Source organism: Diadema antillarum, unplaced genomic scaffold, assembly GCF_040938485.1.
Source record: "Diadema antillarum isolate AM-2024a unplaced genomic scaffold, OU_Dant_1.0 scf00000014, whole genome shotgun sequence".
Lineage (NCBI taxonomy): Eukaryota > Metazoa > Echinodermata > Echinoidea > Diadematoida > Diadematidae > Diadema > Diadema antillarum.
This window is the reverse complement of record NW_027270903.1, coordinates 1,859,171-1,871,391: the sequence shown is the minus strand read 5'-3', so window position 1 is coordinate 1,871,391 and position 12,221 is coordinate 1,859,171.

The window sequence follows — 12,221 nt, the reverse complement described above, 5'->3', positions numbered from 1 at the left end:
GTATAAGTTCCGTATACTTCTTTATGAATATGTTTAAATCAAAATCGCATTTTTGACAGAAATTAAAGGTAGACCTACACTATAGGGAGGAAAATCCTACCTCACTTATATCGAATTTTGTAAAGATTGGAAAAGAAAAACGACATAAGAAATATTGAAAACTATGAAACATACTTCAGCTCTCGAAATGCAATGGTGTACTCATTCGGTGTGGATGGGTAGTAGAGGACGCCCCCATTGTTCTGGCACCGAGATACGGCTGAAGTCCATCTCCTAAACTCATCATAATAACCAAGGCAGAAGCTGTTGGCACGGAGTGTGTAGTCAATGGTATCGTCTTCGAACCGCGGGCACATCATGAAATTGTCATCTTCCTGGCCCAGAGCTGCGGCGACGAGTAGCAGTACGGAGAGACTAAGCAGGAGCTTCATGATTGTTGATTTATCTGTGAATAAAGATTGAAAAGAAAAATTATCGTCATTTTTCTCTCATTCTTTCCTCCCTCTCACTTTATCGCCACTCAGTAAGTGGTGAGTTGCAATGTCGTATTGTTTTGACTGTCATTTCTGAGGCCATTGTTCTTGTGCTTATGATGATGGTCTCATGAATGTCTGTACATCAAGAGTTGCTTAATTTGTCTTTGAACGACAGATATAAGGGATCCTATGTTTGCATATTATGTATAAAATAATGCTTGTTTGTTTTCATTTCCACTGCGTTAGATTTTTTTTTTTTGGGGGGGGGAGGATTTGAATTAATCATTTATTTGTTTTATCTGTCAAATTCAAATTCTATTTTGCTCAATGAATTCATTCAATTGACTTTTTCATTTATCCATGAATAAGAAATTCAGTAATCAAATCAAATCAAATCAAAATTGTGGCGTACAGTTGTGTTGAGATACTTGTTTCGCATTTATGTTCCTGTAGAGGGTAGAAGAATGACGTATAGAGGTCTTTAGCGGTCTATGACACGTATGAAATACAAGCCAGAGTCTGAACAATAGTCATCTGTAACGCATCTTTGATATAGGCTTGAATGGAATTGCCATTCTATGACAAATCAAAGAGGTGAAATAGACCGTATAGAACTCGCGAAGCTCTTTAACGGTTAACAGACTATAAATACATGCAAAAGTGATTATAAGATTTAAGAAAAATAGACAAGTAAGATAATGTTTCTTACCTATAAGACTTGAAGTCACTCAAAGTTAGTTAGTGACGTTTCTGCAGAACGACTGGTGACAGAGTCAAGATCCTCCGATGACACTGCCCGTCAGAGAAGGGCTTTTTATACCCCAATTCTGAACATAAAACTTCACGGAGTAATCGATTTAAAAAAACATGCCTACTTCCTCTGGATACGCCCAAATTAAAAGGTCCTAGAATTCCTAGTACAAAAAAGAAAAAGAGTGGAATTAAAATTGGTTCTATGGAAATTAAAATATTAGGTAAAATAATCATTATTGGCGTGGGATACAAAAACAGCAGATGTGTTGCGCAGGGAAGCATGAGGTAACCCTCCCTTTAATCATATTTTCTGTAACAGCACACTCACGTAATCTCTCCATGCTAAACTCATGCCCTACCCCCTTCCTCCATTTTTATTAATATTCTTATTGACATTTCATCAACATTGTTTCCTATACACATTTCAAATCTAGAAAAAAAAAGTCACGAGGTTGTTGACACCGCGTTTCATAGATTGCACATTTCTTACAATTTGTCTCTTTTTAAAGCATTCGGTTATCATCATGAAAACCCAAGAACTAGCATATCCTTTAAAATCACTGAAGCATGAAAATCCAGATTTCTAGAATGTTTTTTATATCATATTCCAGAATATGTTCAAAAGAGAACAAAAAAGGAAATGAGAAAATTTTTATATATCGATATCATTTACTTGACTGGACGTCCCAGTCAAGCTTTTCATAGCTTATGACGATCCAGACAAAATGTGTAATATGTTTCATGTACAAACTATGCGCATATTTGTGAATAATGTATGTATATGCATTTTGTGAATAAATCAAATCAAATCAAATCAAATCAAATCAAATTTATGTATTTATTCATTCATTCATTTACTCATTCATTCATTCATCCATTCATTCATTATATATATTCATTCATTTATCTATAGACCTATTATTAATTTATCTATTCAGAGAAAATTATCGTATACAACTGGTCCTCATTTAAGCTAAACAACGAGTTTAAGACCACGTTAATAGGTTTCCCACATTGCATCAAAATGAATGTGCATAACGTGCACTTCTAGCGATCAACATCACTCCAGAATAAGACGCACCTCACAGACACTGCACACCACCGCAGCTAAACAAGTGGTGGCGACATTTAAAAAGTATTTTATTCTAGTTAAATTTATGCTGCAATTTTACCTTTATTGGACCATCTTCGTAGTGAAGCTTTGCTTATGATAAACATGTTCCCCTACACTTCCAATCACTTTATTTGTAAAATCGCTATTCGAGGTGTTTCATCTTCTAGTGTGCCTTCAAGTTGACATTGTGCCTTTCGTTTTATTAAATCATTTATGTCAATATTCTTTTAGCAGGGTAGCCCTTTCAGTTAGTTAACTGTTCTACCAAGGGGCTCTGCTCACATTATGTACAGATGAAATATTAATGAACATCAAAACAGAGTACAAACAATGAAATAACTTATACTACAAATCACTCACTACACCAAAACAAAATTATATACAAACAAACTCAAACATTAATACAATTACAGCTTAATAACAGCTTGATAGGGCAATCAGAAAGTTGATATTGCCACTTCACCTACCCCCCCCCCCTTTACAATTATTATCATACAATATCATCAAATTTCGGTCTTCATTATCATTTCTTCATGCAAAAAGAAAACCCCAAACTTAATGAACTTTAATAGTGATACATAACTCAAAATAACATAAACACACGAATCTCCGTTGATTTTACTACATCTTTCATATGCATGCTTTCATAACCTATCAATCATGCTGAGTACCCTGCATATTTTTTGAAAACAGACAATGACTGCGCATTTCGAATAAGATTTGGCAAATTATTCTACATATTTGAAGCTTGATAATGAAAAGAGTTCTTAAAATAATCTGTTTTGGGGACATTTATAAAGAGGGGACAATTAATGACATATCGTGTATGAAATGATGTGTGTCTTAGAACAATTAATTGTCTGAGATAACATGAGCTCATCCCATTGATTATCTTATACAAATATATGCAACTCTGGTACTGAACTCGTTGATGTATTGATTGCCATTGTAATTTGGAGAGCATTTGCTTATGTGGCGTTAGTATACTGTCTTTCAGAACAATTCTTGCATACCGATTTTGAAGTTTTTGGATTTTATCCAAATGACAATGTGCACTTCTACCCCAAACAACAATACAATAATCTATTTGTGGCAATATCAAACTATATAACAAATGCATTATACTTTCGGGCAAATAATGCTTAATTTTACGAATATATCCAATTATCCGGGAAATCTTACTAACTGCATTGATATGCTTATCCCATCGGAGATTATTATCAATAATCACACCTTAATATTCAAATGAATCAACATGTTCAATACTACAACCTTTACACACAATATGCAACTTATTCTTATTTATCCTCCCTTTCGATCCAATTAACATAACTTTCGGGGGTTTTTTTTAATATTCATAACAAGACAATTCATCTCCAGCCATTGACCGATTAAATTCATTTTATCTTGCAAAAGTTGACTTAATTCCTGTACATTTTTCCAACGAACAAACACTGCAGTATCATCTGCATACAAACACATTTTTGAATCATTTCCCAAATCAACTGTACAAATGTCATTTACAAATATCGTGAAAAATAATGGACCTAACAGGGAGCCTTTTACGATTATTATACGTTCACAAAACTCATTCATATAATTATGTTATAATACGATGCGTGTGACACTTTTCTAAATTTTCTTAGATTGTATTAAAAATGGAATGCAGAAATAAAACTAAACTGAACTCAACTTTAATGAAAATACTTCGGGTATAGGCATGGCCTGCATAGTATACATGTAAAACATGTGGAAGCAGCAAATCGATATTGATTGGCTATTGCAATCTTAATAAACACCAATGACGTCAAAAGAGGGACTTCCTGTTATTTAACAAAACATATCTCTCCCCTTTTCAAGAGGAAAAAAAAAAGATGATTAAACTTAAAAAGTGCCTATCCAATAACCCGAATATGCTAAGTGTCATAGTTCTTTCTTTTCTTTTTTTCTGGTGGCTTGTCAACATTCGCTTTACGAAAATTATCAAATATCTTTCTGATTTATCTTATGCATTGAATAAAAAGTATTTTGAATAGACCTGCATGCACTGAAACGTTTGTTTTTCAAACGAAAAATGCTTGCGTTCCTCATTCCAAACAGTTTCTTTTTCTTTCGAACAGGGACGTTCTTTTCCGTCATCTTCCTCTCTTTTTTTATATTGTCTTCCATACCCATCTCTGTCTGTATTTTGTCTCATCTCATATTTACATGACATCAACGGTATGGAACATATACATTTCCTCTCTCGCTCCCCCTCTCTCATTTATGGTGCAACAGTAAACATTATTTCTGCTCGTTTTCACTTTTTCTCAGCCCGTTTGTACCCTTACTGAAATTTTAGAAGACATTCCGACGTATCTGCTCCGAAGAGAAATGACAAGAGAGAGAGAGAGAGAGAGAGAGAGAGAGAGAGAAAGAGGGAAGCAAATTACATTAACACAAGGAAGCAATGAAGGTACAATGAGTCAAAAGATTGTACCGTATTATGACAGTATAGGATTGCTTAGAATTGTTCCCGTGTATTCCAGTGTACATACACCTGACATAATCCTATAGGTCAAGTAAGCAGTATCAGTCTTCTTTATAGGGATACAAAGTACAAACCTATTAGGTTTATTTGGGAGGATGAGAAGGTCAAACATAGCTATTTATCATTCAGCAGAGAATATCACTGACCATTGCTGACCACAATTAAGTATTATTACAGGTTACTGTGTAGCAAACAGGTTTAATGTAGATTCTGATTGGACTTTTTCAGCAAATTATTATTTCTTTTATTTTTTTTCCAAAAAAGGACTCGTCGTGAGTCTATATAGCCATAACAACTACGTGAGTCAATGTTTTACAATGTATGATTGCACGCTTCTCATAGGCCTACGAAGTGAACAAATTTATACTCCTTACGTGACCAAACCCACGGCAAGATGTAATAATACATCGAGCAATCACCACTTTGGGCTATAGCAAGTTTTTGAATCGTGAACATTAGTTTCTGAAGTTTTCACCGGACGAACGGAATCTTCTGAAGAAGCGGATTTTAAGATGGGCAAGACAACGGCAGCCCCCTTGAGCCCAGCCGAGCAGAGAGCGGCAGACAAGGCGCTCGAAGCTGGCATGGAAGTAAGAGAGGGCACGGAGGTAGGTCGAATTGAAATCCATTTCTTAGACAAGTAAGGAGCGGGGTGTCATCAGCTTGCTGTAGAATATTTCCAATTTCTCAATGTGCATTGGTCGTCATAGTATAACATCGTATTTTATCCAATCATTATTTCCATTATCTAAACTGTTTAATGTGGAAATGTAGGCTCTTGTTTTTAGTCCGATTTATGTAGTCATCATCTGATGTCATTTCAGACCTATTCAAGGTACATAATATTTGCCAGGTGATCTGCATACATGTATGTATTATATCTAAACAATCAATTGAAATACATAATTAATAATACGCATTATAATCACCTTACATATCGTAAAGACTGGTAATGGAGATGGTGATTCACAGAAATTGAATGACGCCACAATATTATGTTCGATTCAAAATTAAAATGTTCAAATATGTTTGATTTATATTTACCTATACTGCACACACACGCACGCAAACACACACACACACACACACACAGAATAAAATATAAAGAGTTTAATCACAAAACGAGATAACTCCATTCTTGTTAAGTTGAAATATTTCAGTTTAAACTTGTTAAAAACAAAGAAAATAATAATAGAATACGATATATTTTCAATGTTAACTTCTAAAATATTCCTTCTGTTGTTATGTTACCAGAGAGGTATTACTGGAAAGGTTAAATTTTGCTCTGTTTATGGATTTACTTTGAAATGTTTAAAAATGACGCTTAGCTTATTTTGCAATAAATCTCGTCACAAAAACACACGCACACACACACACGCATACGCATATATATATATATATATATATATTATGGGAGAGAAAAGAGAGAGAGAGAGACAATTAGAGAATAAACCTGCATCTGCAAAAGAATTTTGTATGGTTAGAATGTTGGAAAAAACAAGCAGTGCGCATGGTGATCCGCCGAGGCATCTCCTTTGCCATTATACAAGCAAATGGCTGCATCATGTTCATTATTTCCTTTATTATTTTGAATACGATGAATATCAACTGAATTTTTATTTTTTATGAAATTCTCCCTCTATTTGCATGACTATGAAAATGCATTTGTAGGGTTAAGAGCATGTTTATATAAGATATCTCTGTGGGGTATGGAGATAACTATTAGCACTCTGCCTGAAATACTGAATCACATTTTTTTTCCGTTAAATTGCTTTCTTGAAAATTCAATGGTTCGTCCTGGATTAAGATGAGTCATGTCACGTGCATGTCGGTGAATTTTTATTACATTAGTTGTACGTGACACAAGTTTAGACAGATATCTGATAGAAGCACAATCTTTTTAAGAAGTTAGATAGTACGTTACAACTTAACATTTTATACTCATTTTAAACGTTTTATCCTTACACCAGAAGAAACAACAGTAAATAAGATGTGATCTGAATTGAGTTTCTTGGCTCTGTTAGTACAGCAGGTGTGGTGGGCTGTGTATGAGTTTTGTCAAAAATATACATTGAGAGTCAATTTATAACATTTACTATGGCTCCTTTTATATATTTGCAATCGTCTCAAACTCACGTCATCTTAGGAGCACTTAGATACTCTACCATGCAGCTTTCTCGATGGAAGCAACTTTATCACAGCACAGCAGGCTCTTTTAACGATATTCTGGCAGGCAAAAGGATAACTGTCCCTGCTAAGCAAGGGTTGGGGAAAGGTGGATTGTGGCATAGTCATTTTATTGAACTTTCTCCTTGTATACGCATAAATTGTGTGATTGAGATTTTGATTTTAATAAAAGAGAAATGAAGGATAGAAGGAATTGCATCACTTCCTGGGAGATGCTAAAAGAGAGACATGAAAAATGTTCTTATACACAATTACAACCCAAATACGATGTTGAAATCACAGATACGTGTAAGCTCGCTTACCAGTCATGGCGTCTTAACGCCTTACGCAATAAACATATTGTATAAATCTCCTTTTTGTATCAAGTCTACTCTTTGTGTAGATCAAAGCAGGTTGTGTTATCATCTGAACCATGACATATTTTGGTTTGTTTAAAGTAAACAATCTGTGTTGATGATTGTTGCCTGTGCGCTTGTATCCTTCTATCCTGGGGTAAAGTCCAAAGTCGTTAAAGGACATTTTAAACCAACTGCTTGAAATGACTTCTCGAATATCAAATGTGTCTTCCAACACTTGTTATAAACATGATTGCGCAAAGGAAGTGAATACGTCAGCAGTTTATACAAAGCAAATAGTGCGATATGAATTAAAAAAAAAACCCGAACAAAAATGTAACACAGTGGATACAACTCTGTAGGATCTAAAAGTGGACATTTTGGGTTCGAGTCATTGGACAAGACGTTTTTGCCACGATAAGCCCATTTATGGCTACACACAAAAGTTCTCGGATTTTTGAATCGCGATGCTAGTCATATCGATTTCATTTGCAGCCATTCACACACACGCACACACACACACACACACACACACACACATACACACACACCCGCACACACACACACGAAGAAAAAAAATAGGCGAAACAGTTTACATTGTAGATGAGAAATGCATAATACCTATATAATTTGTGACCCTGCACCTCAAAACAAACAAAAAGTCGCCAGACATGAATTTTTAGTTAAGACCATATTCTGAAAGAGCAGACTTTAAGCTCTAAAAATGATGTATAACTCAAATCAATGGACTCTCCTAACCTACCTAAATACTGGAAAGAAAGCACAAACTCAGGAAAAGTGTGAACTGAGAAAAGAGGCTCTGAAGTGAAGTGTCTATTCAAGCGCGTAATCTTTACCAAACCGTGCTGGCTGTGTGATGAATGGGACAAAAAACACGAAGTAAACCACCAGAGTAACAACAATGAAGGGATTATCAGATTAAACTGAAATTGAGCATGCCTCATTAACACATTCTGCCCATAATCAATGCCAACTTTCAAAGCAGTAGCACTATCCTTTCAAAAGTTATTAGAGTTGAAAGTGAAGAGTGTGGACAAGATTTTCAGAAATGAAAAAGGGATTCTAAAGACACACCTAATCAAACAATTCTACCAAAAATGTTCGAGATAAACTGCTAGAAGAAAACACACTTTCCTGCCCGTTTTATGATACCAAATTTTAGCAAAATGTAAAAGAAGACCCACTCTTTCAGAATATTTGAAAAAGTCAAGTTCGGCTAGGTTGACCCATTTCACTTAATTTCAGTCCTCACGCAAAATCAGTGTGTGCGACTTTATGTTCGTCTTGAGGTGCACGGTCACATTTGATAATGGCACCCCCCCCCCCCCCCCCCCCCCGCACGCCCGCCTGCCATACTGAATTGGACTATTAAGTGCTCAGCCATAATTGCAAGGTGGGGTTGGAAACTTTTGCACACACTCAAATAATCGGGAATCTAATGCTGCATGGTGGCATATATAAGGCCTAACCCGACCACTTCTACTTCTACCACTGTCACGGTCAGACAATCATGTTCGACCTCTAACACAAGTGTTGCCACAAGACAGTAAATTTTATAACGCAGTCACAGCTACATCTGGTGTCAGAGCGACAGCTTCAGTATTGCTATAATCATTATGCAGAAACATTTTAGGACAAAGCAGATGGACAGTAATGTTTTGAATGTATACTTAACTCTAAGACTTAGTCACTGCCAACAAACTGGCTAGTAATTATTAACAGCACAAATATTGCAACTGTAATGCTGCTGTACTCATGTGGTAAAAAATATCAGTGCATGTTGTTCTTGAAACGAATCCATTTTAATCTCCCTCTCTCTCCCCCTCCCATTCTCTCTCTCTCTCTCTCTCTCTCTCCCTCTCTCTCTGATATTTTGAATAGGTAACGATAAAGACGGACACGGCTTACCTCGTGACAACGGAAGAGGGCGCTAGGCATGGTTTCTACTGCTCTGATCGTGCGGTCAAAGTGGCTGCATGTACCACTGGATTGATAGTGCTACTTGTGTTTCTCTTTGCCTCACTCATTCTCATGTTTCCTCCTAGCTGGTGCCAGAACATGGTAAGTGTTCGCCATCAAATCCCAGAAATTACCATTTCTCTGCTTTGATATTGTCAAAATGTTGTTATCACTTGAAGAGTTTGTTTGCAAAAACCGATAAGTCCATTATTGAAGATTTTGAAGTACGGTCTCCGTCATAAAGTACAAAATAATACCTTTTAAATGATGTATTGGTCACTGCATATTAACATAAAGGTACATTTTTGAAGTTATTGTCAAAAGAAGCAAAATATCCTTGTTATTCTCTTTATTTTTCTTGACCTTTAATCGCAAATATCTCCATTTGACAATTTTGGACTTATCGGTTTTTGCGAACAAACTCTTCACTTTTTTTCTTTCTTTCTTTCTTTTTTGCATCAGCCCCTATTGTCGTCATGATTGCCGAATTCATAACTAACTTAATATTCTCAAATTACCATTTATAGCAAAATCATAGTCATATTGATGTCTGATGTTGACATTTTTTGTTTGATTTCTCTTTTTCTTTTTAAAGCAGATTCATCTAAAACTATCAAAGAATGTGATATCACATACCCCCACCTAGAATGAGGGAGTTACCTCAATCCAAACTATTCTTGCATGCCTTTTATTGGGGGAAAAAAAAAAGAAGTTATTACCATGGCAACACATTATTATCTAACATTGACGACATAGCTTTTCCACTTATTTAAAGTTTATACACTGGCCATAATGTAAAATGTCAAGTCAAATGCTCAAAAACTGAGGGAGCTAACCCATTTCACAGTATTATTTTGTTTGATTTTCACACACACGCACACACACACACACACACACACACACGAAACAAAAAACGTGCTGTTAAAGCAAAATTTGGAGTTAGTAACTCAATATTGAGAAGATAATGTCTGCAGCGAAATGTTCCCACCAACTTGATTCCATCATCTTGTTTGCGAAAAAGCTATAAGGGAACCTTTGAGAGCAGGTTTCCTAATATTAATGTTGTTATAAACGTCGAACCAGTGGGTGATGAGTGAGCCTATCGGTGACCTTCCGAGGCTTCGTTGATCCGAATATGAAACAACGTTCGTTATTCCAAAACACCTAAAGTTCGTTAATCCGAAAAATGAAATAGGTTCGTCGTTCCGAAATTGAAAAGGAGGTGCGGACTAGCTAACGCTCTGGATTCCCATCCTTATTTCGTTTTGAATTAACGAATCTTCGGAATAACGGTCTCTCTTTTTTTTCTTTCTTTTTTTTTTTTTTTTTTGCTTTTTTGTTTGTTTGTTTTGGTTTTGTTTTTCATTTTCCAATTAACGAACCTTCGGCATATCAAAGCTAATCGAACCCAAAACGTGTGCTGCGTGTAATGGGAAAACTTCGTTGGTGTTTCCTTTTTAGAGTATTTGACCTCCTGCCAGTCTGCCTGTATAATAAAGCCGGACGGGGAAGATGATTTTTCTCGATATTATTACAACCCACTCTCATCGAGGCAAGAATTGATTAATATTCACTGGGGAAATCGAATTTCAGGCCATCTGTAACGTGCAGCATCTCAACATTTGGGGATAACGTATTCTTATTCTGCGCAAGGCATTCTTTATGAAAAGAGGATGCCAACTGAATCAGTTTTTATTAACATAATATGCGGTGACACAAGTGTTTTTTTTTTCATATCCGGCAATATGAATTAAACAAATAGTACTTGAGGGTGTCAAGGTCGTGTTAAGCAGATTAAATTCACCTACACCAGGTATCATACATTTTTTCTCCATTTGCATTTAGAATATTCAAATTTATTTTACTTGCAGGGAAAGGAAATTGGAATGTGGAAGGTTGGCAGTGGCCACAACAGCGAGGATCATCCAGGTAAGATGGCAATGCTTCAAAAGTCATTTTGAATGAACGTTGTTATAGATCGCTTTCAAAAGGATCGATGCATGATTCCTTCTTATGATTTTTCTTAGAATCATTGGTTGATCTAATGTAACGGAGGATCCGATTGCAGTGCAGTCATTAATAAACAGATAACTATCTAGCTTACTAAGTAAATCAAGGAAAAATGCAAACCAACATAATATATCGATGATGAAATAAACAGATAACTTCGTTATCAATACAACACTGTACCGATTCCCCTCCTTTTATAGCCTTTGTTTCCACAATCTCTGCTTAAATTATGTAATCTCATTTGCATGCTGTCATTGATCAAGTCAACAATGAGAGAAAGAACAAAATTATGCACACAAAATATCAGAAACTTCGTTGGCCATAAAAGAGAGGTGCCAGGTAAAAATGGCAGAGGTAAAAATGGCAGAGGTAAAAGAGAAGAGTTCTGCATATTAATACAAAACGCCCAGCTAACATCTAAGCTTACTAATATTGATATTATTCTTCTGGAGGTAGCACTTCGATTGATGTTAGTTGTTAGGCTACTGAGTATACGAGTAGGAATAATTACACTGCAGGGATTTGGATCGAAATTTGGCTTTTGTTTCAGTGAAGAAAAGCGCGATCCCATTGTAGAGTGTTATAATTATTATTCTTTAATTGTAATGTTTCGACGCATTGTGGTGCGTGGCTTTAAGGATTGTAAGTTTTCAACCTAACCATGCTTAATAGACATCATTAAAATGTGGACCGCGTCAGATTAGCCTACAGTAACTATGAGTGACGAGAATGTGAATAAATCGCTTTTGTTGGATTCCTTTCGACCTTTCATGTTACACAAGAATTCAGGGTATACCTCTGAATTCCACTGCACATATTTTACGTAAGAAGTGACT